General features: G+C 43.9%; 1 protein-coding gene across 4 annotated transcripts in view; it reads left to right on the top strand.

The window, feature by feature from the left end:
- The window catches only part of RFX2 (regulatory factor X2), a 92,952-nt gene that overhangs the window by 57,946 nt on the left and 22,890 nt on the right, over nt 1-12,116 (top strand). The window lies entirely within an intron of this gene.

Below are 12,116 nucleotides of genomic sequence, written 5' to 3'. Positions count from 1 at the left end.
CAGGCAGCTGCTGGGAGTGCTGTTGCGTGCTGGCGGACGCTACTGCTGCTGGTGTTCCACCATGACCACGGTCATCATCGTCAGCCTCTAAGAGGTGGAGATCGGCACTTCCCTGCGGAACTGGGCTGAACCAAAGCAGAGCTATATGGGCACCCCTTGCCTCTGCCCCAAACCGTGGCTCATCTGCTTTGGAAATATATCTGCTTTGAAAACCCTATGTCCCATACTTACTCTAATTTTTAAAATTAGCACAGAATAGAGTGAACCGCTTGGGTGCATAGAGAGACAAGTTCTGATGCACACACAGACTCGGGTGCCTGTCCCTACCTCAGAATACAGCACGGTGGCGTTGCCCCCAGAACTCCCTGGGTATTTCTTGGTAGTGACACCCTCCTCTCACCCACGAGCCCTATCACGCGTGGGTCTGTCCTCCGTCACCGCAGTTTGTTTTGGTCGGGGGGGATCACCCCCAAGATCCCCTGTGTGGCCAGCTTCTTTCCCCCAGTGTGGATCCTGGAGATCCCATCCAGTTGTCGTGTGAGTCACTGGCTCCTTCCTGTTCCTCAGTCGTCTTCCTTTACCCAAAAGTTCATTCATCCTTTCACCAGCCGAGGGCCGCCTGGGTTTTTCCAGTTTTTCATGATATTGAATAAAACAGCTAGAAGTACGCACATGTGTAGACACATGTTTTGCTTTCTCTGGGGTTAATCAATGCCTACAAGTGGGATTGCTTGCTCCTATGGTAAGTACATGTTTAACTTTATCCAAAACCACCCATGTTTTCCTGCGCAGTGTGAGTTCCTCCCCCAGCCAAGTGTGAGCTCCTCTCGTCCACCTTGTCGCCAGCCTCCTCCGTTCTCAGGTGTCGTCAGCATCTTTGGTTTTAGCCATTTTCATCAGTGTTGTAATTTGCATTTTCGTAATCGCTAGTGATGGTGAGAACCCATTCATGGGCTTTGCCTCTCATATATATATTCTCTGGGGATGTGTCAGTTGAAGTTTATTGTTATTATTTTAACTGTGTTGTCTGTGTTCTTACTGTTAATTTTAAGAATTGTTTGTATATTCTGGATTCAAGTCCCCTGCCAGATTTGTGATATGCAAATATTCTTTACCAGTCTTTAAAGTGTTTTCTATTCTCTTACAAGTTCTATATAAATTTTAGATCAGTTTATCTATATTTACAAAAAATTCCTAGTGAGATTTTGATTAAATAGCCTTAAAGCTCTATATCAGTTTGGAGAGAATTGACATCTTTAAGTATCTTTTGGGTTTGGAGCTATTGTAAGTGGTATTGATTTTTAATTTCCAACTCTTCATTGCTAATGTATGAAAATATAGTTGATTTCTGGCTCTTGACTTTGCCTCCTGAGACTTTACCAAACTCACTTTTTAGTTCTCAGAGTTTTTTGTGGTCTGCGAATAGAAACAGTTTTATTTCCCCCTTTCCAATCTGGATGACTTTTATTTCTTTTTCTTGCCTTACTGCACTGGCTAGAACATCCTGTGCATGCTAATTCACTTCAGTCATGTCTGACTCTTTGCGATCCTATGGGCTGTAGCCCACCAGGCTCCTCTGTCCATGGGATTCTCCAGGCAAGAATACTGGAGTGGGTTGCCGTGCCCTCCTCCGGGGATCTTCCCGACCCAGGTATTGAACCCATGTCTCTTATGTCTCCTGCATTGGCAGGTGGGTTCTTTACCACTATCGCCATCTGGGAAGCCCAGGACATCTTGTACGATGTTACATATGAGTAGTGAGAGTGGATATCCCTCAGGGAAAAGCTTCAGTCTTTCATCCCTAAGTGATGTTACCTGTAGGGTTTTCACAATGCTCTTTTTCAGATTGAGGAAGTTTCCTTCTATTCCCAGTTTTCTGAGAGTCTTTATCATAATTGGATGTTGAGTTTTGTCAAATGCTTTCTCGTGAGTTTTGTCAAATGCTTTCTTTTCATCGATACGATCATGTGCTTTTTCTTCTATAGACTATTGAAATGATGGGTCAATTAAAAAATACCTTCCTGTTTTTGTGGAGGCCTAATTTTCAATAGAAGGGGATGCTCTAACCTCATCCCTGTTCTCTCGATCCTGATGTGTTTCAGGGTCACAGCGATATCAGAGGCCCCCCAAGTCTTTCTGGCCTCTCCTTTCTATGTCCAGAGTGTGGGCGCCGCCTGCCCTGCCATCCTGGGGCACCACCAGCCTGTGCCTCCCCACCTGCTCCCTAGAGACAGGCTGTGGGCACCGCCCACCCCGCCATCCCGGGGCACCAGCAACCTGTGCCTCCCCACCTGCCCCCTGCAGGGCCCTCAGCACACCCTCAGGGGACTGGCTGGCAGACCTGAGCATGGAGCTGCTGTCAGTCGGGAGTGTTCCTCACAGACACGATGCCTCCACATCAGCAAACTGCATCGACTCATACTAGTGAATAAACTAAGGTCACAGGTCACAGACCAACTGCAATCATAGTCATGATGTTCTCTGTGGTCCACACCACCTCACCACAAACAAAGGCAGCTCAGACCCTGGGCTGCCCAGTCACTGTGGTCTGATATCTGGGGTTCAAGTTTTTTAACTGATTGGAAATCCACCTACCCTGCTCTTCCAGGACCGATTTTATTTTCTTGAGCTCCAAAATCACTGCGGGCAATGACTATAGCCATGAAATTAAAAGATTCTTGCTCCTTTGAAGGAAAACTGTGACAAACCTAGACAGTGTATTAAAAAGCATTACTTTGCCAACAAAGGTCAGTCTAGTCAAAGCTACAGTTTTCCCAGTAGTCATGTATGGCTGTGAGAGTTGGACCATAAAGAAAGCTGAGCACTGAAGAATTGATGCTTTTGAATTGTGGTGCCAGAGAAGACTCTCGAGAGTCCCTTGCTGCAAGGAGATCAAACCAGTCAATCCTAAAGGAAATCAACCCTGAATATTCATTGGAAGGACTGATGCTGAAGCTGAGGCTCCAATCCTTTGGCCACGTGGTTCAAAGAGTCAGCTCATTGGAAAAGACCCTGATTGAGAGCAGGAGAAAGATTTTTCTTCAGGGAAAGATTGAGGGCAGGAGGGGAAAGGGGCAGCAGAGGATGAAATGGTTGGATGACATCATCAACTCAATGGACATGAGTTCGAGCAAACTCGGAGAGACAGTGAAGGACAGAGAAGCCTGGCAGGCTGCAGTCCCTGGGGTCACAAAAAGAGCTGGACACAACTTAGCGACTGAACAACAACAATATGTAGAATCTAAAATATGTTACAAATGAATTTATTTACAAAACAGATTCACAGACACAGAAAACAAAGTTATGGTTACCAAAGGGGAAAGTGGGTAGGGGAGGGATAAATTAGAAGTCTGGGATTCAGTTCAGTTCAGTTCAGTCGCTCAGTCGTGTCTGACTCTTTGTGACCTCATGAATCACAGCACGCCAGGCCTCCCTGTCCATCACCAACTCCCGGAGTTCACTCAGACTCACGTCCATCGAGTCAGTGATGCCATCCAGCCATCTCATCCTCTGTCGTCCCCTCTCAGCATCAGAATCTTTTCCAATGAGTCAACTCTTCGCATGAAGTGGCCAAAGTACTAGAGTTTCAGCTTTAGCATCATTCCTTCCAAAGATTAGCAGATATAAACTACTATACACAAAATAGATAAACAACAATGTCCTACTGTACAGCACAGGCAACTATATTCAATATCCTTTAATAAACCCGAATGGAAAAGAATATGAAAAAGAATATATATATTTTAGTTGCGGTATCTGGGGCCTTGGGATGACAGATTCAAGCTCTGCAGTGTGCAGGCTACAGCAGACGTCTCTGAGACGTGCCACTAGAAATCGAGGAGTTTCTTGTCTGAGTCATCAGAGACTCAGCTCCTGCTTTCAGGACCCCAGCAAACATCCTGGCTCTGACCACCTGCACTCGTGGGTATAGAGGAGCCAAATCTCACATCCTCTGTCCAGCTCTCCGAGAAGACCGTCACATGGTCACTGCAAGTAGATATGTCTGTAAGGGACTAGCTTCCGTCTACGCTCAGTAAGACTGATGGAGAGCCTGTCCATGCCTCCTTGTGTCTGGCCTGGCTTCCCACGCGGGCCTCTCCATTCTCATGGCACACTTCCTGGTGGCCCACGGGGCTGGTGCACCATCCACGTGGCCTCACAGCTCACAATGGATCATCAGCTGCAAAACAGCTCTTATCTGTAGCCTGTGTTTTCAGGGAAGATCAGGATATCTTGACGGCAAGCTCACATGCCTACTGGGCTTTTGCTAGAGGCTACCTTGCCCCCTGGACAGACCTTTGTCCAAATACCACAGGAAACATTTTGCCAGCAAAAGCACATCCATTTTTTCTCTAAAATATTCGTCATCAGACTTCCCTGGCAGTCCAGCAGTTAAGACTCAGTGCTTCCACTGCAAGTGAAGTGGGTTCAATCCCTGGTCAAGGAACTAAGATTGTGCAACCAACCAAAACAATACATGAATGAATAAATAAGTAATTCATCATCACTTTTTATCTGTTTAGGAGACTTTTTTAGAGAAATTTTAGGTTTATAGAAAAATTGAGCCTCAGTTCAGTTCAGTCGCTCAGTCGTATCCAACTCTTTGTGACCCCATGGAATGCAGCAGCCCAGGCTTCCCTGTCCATCACCAACTCCTAGACCCTACTCAAACTCACGTCCATTGTGTTGGTGATACCATCCAACCGTCTTATCTTCTGTCGTCCCCTTCTCTTCCCGCCTTCAATCTTTCCAAGTATCAAGGTCTTTTCCAATGAGTCGGTTCTTAGCATCAGGTGGCCAAAGTATGAGAGTTTCAGCTTCAGCATCAGTCTTTCCAAAGAATATTCAGGACTGATTTCCTTTAGGATGAATTGGTTGGATCTCCTTGCTGTCCAAGGGACTCTCAAGAGTCTTCTCCAACACCATGGTTCAAAAGCATCAATTCTTTGGTGCTCAGCTTTCTTTACAGTCCAACTCTCACGTCCATACATAACTACTGGAAAAACTATAGCTTTGACTAGATGGACCTTTGTTGGCAAAGTAATGTCTCTGCTTTTTAACATGCTATCTAGGTTGGTCATAGCTTGTCTTCCAAGGAGCAAGCATCTTAATTTCATGGCTGCAGTCACCATCTTCAGTGATTTTAGAGCCCCCCCAAAATAAAATCTCTCACTGTTTCAATCGTTTCTGCATCTATTTGCTATGAAGTGATGGGACCAGAGGCCATGATCTTAGTTTTCTTAATGTTGAGTTTTAAGCCAACTTTTTCATTCTCTTCTTTCACTTTCATCAAGAGGCTCTTTAGTTCCTCTTCACTTTCTGCCATAAGGCTAGTGTCATCTGCGTATCTGAGGTTATTGATATTTCTCCCAGCAATCTCGATTCTGGCTTGTGCTTCATCCAGCCCAGCATTTCTCATGATGTACTCTGCATATAAGTTAAATAAGCAGGGTGACAATATACAGCCTTGACGTACTCCTTTCCCAATTTGGAACCAGTCTGTTGTTCCATGTCCAGTTCTAACTGTTGCTTCTTAACCTGCAACAGGAGGCAGGTCAGATGGTCTGGTATTCCCATCTCTTTAAGAATTTTACACAGTTCGTTGTGATCCATACAGTCAAAGGCTTTGGCGTAATCAACAAAGCAAAAGTAGATGTTTTTCTGGAACTCTCTTGCTTTTTCAATGATCCAGCAGATGTTGACAATTTGATCTCTGGTTCCTCTACCTTTTCTAAATCCAGCTTGAATATCTTGAAGTTCAGGGTTCACGTACTGTTGAAGCCTGGCTTGGAGAATTTTGAGCATTACTTTGCTAGCAAAATGGTTGTCTGAGGAAGCCTTACAAATAGCTGTGAAAAGAAGAGAAGCTAAAGGCAACGGAGAAAAGGAAAGATATACCCATTTGGGTGCAGATTTCCAGAGAATAGCAAGGAAAGATAAGAAAGCCTTCCTCAGTGATCAATGCAAAGAAACAGAGGAAAACAACAGAATGGGAAAGACTAGAGATCTCTTCAAGAAAATCAGAGATACTAAGGGAACATTTCGTGCAAAGATGAGCATCATAAAGAACAGAAATGGTATGGACCTAACAGAAACAGAAGATATTAAGAGGTGGCAAGAATACACAGAAGAACTACACAAAAAAGATCTTCATGACCCAGATAACCACGATGGTGTGGTCACTCACCTAGAGCCAGACATCCTGGAATGAGAATCAAGTGGGCCTTAAGAAGCAGCACTATGAACAAAGCTAGTGGAGGTGATGGAATTCCAGCTAAGCTATTTCAAATCCTTAAAAAAGATGCTGTGAAAGTGCTGCACTCAATATGCCAGCAAATCTGGAAAACTCAGCTGTGACCACAGGACTAGAAAAGGTCAGTTTTCATTCCAATCCCAAAGAAAGGCAATGCCAAAGAATGTTCAAACTACCGCAGAATTGCACTCATCTCACACACTAGCAAAGTAATGCTCAAAATTGAACCTAAACCAGAGAATTCCCATAATTCCCCACCCCATGGACCCAAGAGTTCTCCTTATTATTAACATCTTACCTAAGCTTGGTGCATTTGTTACAGCCACTGAGCCAATAGTGACACCTTATTGTTATTAACTAAAGCCCCTGGCTGATGTTAGGGCTCCTTCTTTGTGTTGTATGTTCCATGGGTTTTGACAAACATCTAACGATGTCATCACTTTTGAATTTGGTTTTGCACATTTCTTTGCAAAGCGGGTAGCAGTGTCCCTTTGAAAGATCTACCTGAAATTTTTGTCTCTGTTCTGCTTTAAGTGACAAAATTAAAGAGTGCTACTGGAAACTGGAACTTATTCTAAAAAGTCTCAGTTAATTTTCCAGAGAAGTCATCATCCTGTTTAGAGTGACACAAACCCATTCATCATGTCAAGGTATACATGGGTCACCACTCAATAAAAGCCTCTTTTTAATTTCCTTCATCTTTTCCTTGTGTTCTTGTTTTCTTTCATGGCTTCGTATGCAAATACCCACAGTGTGTGACCCCTGATTGGCTCCTGGTCCATAGATGGGACTTCTGATTGGTTAATGGTGTTGAGTGGGGGCTGGTTTCCAGGTCTTGGGGAGGTCATTGGGTCAATGAGGTCAATGACCATTTGGGGAGGCTGGCTGAAGGGCCTATAGGAAAGCTTTGTGCTCTTTTTGCACCTTTTTGTAAGTCTGGAGTTATTTCCAAACTAAACATCTTTTTTTTTTTAAGTTTAATCGATGAATTAAGAAGTAGAACTATGATATTTTAAGTTCTAGGAACTACAAGAAGAGCTAAACATGTTTGTTATCCTTTAAAAATGACTACTTAGACTTCCCTGGGGGTCCAGTGGCTAAGACTCTGCACTCCCAATGCAGGGGGTCTGGGTTCCATCTCTGGTCAGGGAACTGAGATCCCACATGCCACAAGGCACGGCTAGATCCAGGCTTGAGATACAAGTTTGCTTTGATACTGGTCATTGCTGGCCCTTTGCAGGGGTGATCTTGGTCTGTCAAGTCATTTTAATGAGATTACTGTGTTATGGATGGAATGACCATTTGGGCGGATGCTAATGAACTCAAAGGAGAAGTAACTTTCACCCTCTCTTAGAAGACATGAATCTAGTCCTTATGTCAGGCAAAATCTTCCCAGGATTAAACAGGAAATGAATTTTTAAATTTTCTTTAAAATTTTTAAAATGCTAGACTAAATTTCAATATACGTGTGCGTGTATGCTCAGGTGCTCAGTCATGTTTGACTCTGCCACCCCATGGATTGTAGCCATCCGGGCTCCTCTGTCCATGGGATTCTGCAGGCAAGCATACTGGAGTGGCTTGCCATTTCCTTCTCCAGGGATCTTCCTGGCCTGGGGATCGAGCCTGCGTCTCCTGCATTGGCAGGTGGATTCTTTACCACTGAGCCACCTGGGTGATACTTGGAGAGGGGGACAACAGAGGGTGAGATGGTTGGATGGCATCACCGACTCGATGGACATGGGTTTGGGTGAACTCCGGGAGTTGGTGATGGACAGGGAGGCATGCCGTGCTGCGGTTCATGGGGTCACAAAGAGTTGGACATGACTAAGCGACTGAACTGAACTGAACTGAAAACTTATCTGCGCTCTGGTATTACTTAAGTTCTTGAGACACTGTATCTTTGATCATAAGTCCTTAAGCATTGTCTCCCCACCTTTCTCCAGAGCCCCTAAAGCATAATATGTGTGTACACTTTTCCACAGCGTTCTGCTAATAATTCTCGCAGTGGAAGCCAGTGAGATTAAATTGCCAAGGAAAAGGAATAAGGGCTGCACTGCGCCCAATCAAAGATAAAGATGGAGGACTTCCCTGGTGGTCCAGTGGCTTACACTTTGCCTTCCAATGTGGGGGTGCAGGTTCAACCCCTGGTTGGGGAGCTAAGAGTCCACATGCCTTTCGGCCAAAAAGACAAAGCATGAAACAGAAGCAATATTGTAGCAAATTCAATAAAGACTTTAAAAAAACAAAAAGGTCCACATCAAAAAAAATAATCTTAAAAGAAATAAAGATGAAACTCCTGGTAAGTCAAGAAATATGTATGTGTGTATATATATATGTATAACATGTATACATATGTTATATATGTATATTATATACATAATATACATAATATTATATACACATACATAATATACATATAATATATGTGTATAACATATATAATATATATATGTATAACACGCATCCATGTTATACATAATACCAAGATGTAAAGGAATCCTCAAAAAGTTCAGAAAACAGAAATGATTTTAGGGAAAGCTGCCTAGTCGGATACGACTGAGGGACTTCACTTTCACTTTTCACTTTCATGCATTGGAGAAGGAAATGGCAACCCACTCCAGTGTTCTTGCCTGGAGAATCCCAGGGACGGGGGAGCCTGGTGGGCTGCCGTCTATGGGGTCACACAGAGTCGGACACGACTGAAGCGACTTAGCAGCAGCAGCTGCCTAGCCCTGGGGTGGGAATGGGCCACCTCTACGTCCATCCTTGGCTCTTCCTTACATGTTGGACATGTGCAGGTACCACTTTGATAAAAAAAATTTTAATAATAAGAATTAAACTCCAGTGGAGTATAAAATTAATTTCCACTTTAAACACTAATTTTTCCAGCCCCTGAGAGGACTGAGCAAGCCTTTTGTACTTGTGCAGTGAGAATCCCTGGGTCAGGTCTGTAAGCAAGCCTCCCTTCCCACTCACCCCCCCACCCTCCCCCACTAACCCCTGCACCCCGACTCCCCGCCCCGACTTCAAGATCCAGTGTGAGAGGCTCCTTTTCCAAGGATGCTGGCTGGTTGGGCGCTGCTGGGAGGCGGCGCCGGAGCGCCCTCTGCTGGATGCACTGCGCTGTGCCTTCTGTCCTAACTCCAGGTCACCAACCTCTCCATCGGAACTTGAGGAACTAGGGATGTTTTCCTGAACTTCACGACCTTCAGAAGTGTCCCCGATGTCTTAATTTTAAAATGCAGTGAACACCTTGGGAGGTTCCACTGTGAGTCAAGTTAATTTAATGTATAATATCAGTGGGCTTGTTCAGACCCTGTTTACTAGCTAGGGGGGTTTGAGGATGGCCTTACACAGCAAATGTTCATTTGTATTCTTTTCCACAATACTCAGAACTCCACGCCTTTTGGCAGTCAGTCTTACATATGTCTGGCACCCTCTCAGGTACTCCATGAGATCTAAATTGTTTTCATGGGCTTCCCTGATGCTCCAGTGGTTAAGAATCCACCTGCCAATGCAGGGGACACAGATTCGATCCCTGATCTGGGAAGATCCCACATGCCTGTGTGCCACAACTACTTACTGAGCCTGTACTTTAGAGCCCACAAGTCGAAACTGCTGAAGCCCGTGCACCTTAGAGCCTGTGCTCTGCAATAAGAGAAGCCACTGCAGTGAGAAGCCCTGGAACCACAGCTAGCAAGTAGCTCTGCTGGCTCACTCAGTAATTAACCTGACTTCAGTGCAGGAGACCTGCGTTCAGTCCCCAGGTTGGGAAGATCTCCTGGAGTAGCACATGGCAACCCACTCCAGCATTCTTGCCTGGAGAATCCCCATGGACAGAGGAGCCTGGCAGGCTGCAGTCTATGAATGCATGAAGTGCTATTTTTCCTTGAAAGAATGACAGACAAATTATGATTATTCAGACCTGGAGATCTGGCCCGCATTTTCTCAAAAATGAACAGCTGTGAGCCTGACACATCCAGGGAAACAACTGACAGATTTTATTGCCAATATATTCTACAAAAAAAAATTTAATTTTGGAAAACTGGTATCTTGCTGAAATGACTGGATGTTTTCGATATTGTATGATGAAATGTGTCAGTATTTGGAAGATCTGCAAACTTGGTGAACCAATATTTTCCAAGTGACCGGTGCACAGTGTTACAAAACCAGGCATGTGAGTAAAAAGATTCATTCAAATTGCAAGTGAGACTAAAGTTTTTTTAATTATATAGTTTTCATTGAGGTAAATTTCACAGAACATAAAAATGCACCATTTTAATTATGTAAAAGGGTACAAACCAGTGGCATTTGGTACATTTTCACAATGTTGTGTAACCATTACCCTATCGAGTTCCAGAACATTCTCATCACCCTGTACCAGTTAGGAGTCACCCTCCCCCCCACCCCATTCCTTCCCCCTCCAGCCCCCGGCAGCTAAACTGATCTGCCTTCTGTCTCCATGGATTCACCTGTTCTGGACAAATGAACGCCTCCCAGTGAACCCCTCCCACTAGAACCCCTCCCACGTGGCCTTTTGTGTCTGGCCTCTTGCACTGAGCATCATATTTTCAAGGCTCAGCCACATTGTAACATGTGTCAGTGCTTCACTCCTCTGGGGGTGTGAATAATATTCTCTTGTACGTGTGGACCATCTCTTGTTTATCCATTCATCCGTGACTGACCTTTGCATTTTTCTGCTTTCTTGTCATTATGAATAACACTACTATGGACAAGTTTTTGTTAGAACACCTGTTTTCAATTACCTTGGGTCTAATGGCATTGCTGGGTCATGTGGCTTAACCGACTTTATGTTTAACAAATGTCTACCACAGTGGCTGAACCATTTTGCATTCCCACCAGCAATGGACAAGGGTTCCCAATTCCTCCCCATCCTTGCCAACACTTGTCATTAATATTTTTCTTATTTCTTTTACTAACCAACCTCGTGGGTATAAAGTGGTACCTCATTGTGGTTTGGTTTGTATTTCCCTAATGACTAATGAGGTTGAGCATCTTTTTAATGTGCTTATTGGAGACATATCTATTCTAGATTTTTGCCCATTTTCTAATCAGGTCATTTTGTCATTTTGGTTTTGAGTTGTGAGAGTTCTTTATAATATTCTGGATATAGGCCCTGATTAGAGATATGATTTGCAAATATGTTCCTCCATTCCGTGGGTTGTCTTTTCACTGTCTTGATAGTGTTCTTCAATGTACAAAAGTTTTTAATTTTGATGAAATCCAATTTATCTTTTAAACATTTTTTACCTTTTTTTAAATTTTACTTTTGGTGTCGTTTCTAAGAATCAATTCCCAAATCCAAGGTCATGGAAATAACCTTATTTTACATGATTACTTCAGGTTTTCCTCTAGGGATTTTGCTGTTTTAGCTCTTACATGCAGTTCTTTGGCCCATTTTGAATTGATTTTGGTATATGCTGTGAGGTGAGGTCCCTCTTCATTCCTTTGCACGAGGCTGTTTATTTATCCCACCACCATTTGTTGAAAAGTGTCTTCTTTCTCCACTGACTGGTCTGAACACCCTTGTTGAAAGTTAGTTGACCCCGGATGCATGGGTTTCTTTCTGGACTCTCAATCCCATCCCACTGTTCTCTGTGTCTGTCCTATGCTGGTCCTGCACTGCTTTGGTTACTGACTTTGTAATCAGTTTTGAAATGAGGACTTGTGAGTCTTCCAACTTGGTACTTCTTTTTCAAGATTGTTTTGATACTTGGGGTCTCCTGCAATGCCATATGAATTTTAAGATCAGCTTATCAATTTGAGAAGGCACCTGGAAGCTGTGTAGAGAATTTTGATAGAGATTGCATTGCGCCTATAGATCAGTTAGGAGAGTATTACC

Source organism: Bos indicus x Bos taurus, chromosome 7 (assembly GCF_003369695.1).
Source record: "Bos indicus x Bos taurus breed Angus x Brahman F1 hybrid chromosome 7, Bos_hybrid_MaternalHap_v2.0, whole genome shotgun sequence".
NCBI classification, from domain to species: Eukaryota; Metazoa; Chordata; class Mammalia; order Artiodactyla; family Bovidae; genus Bos; species Bos indicus x Bos taurus.
Note: the sequence above shows the minus strand (reverse complement) of the source record. Positions and strands in the feature narration are given on the sequence as shown.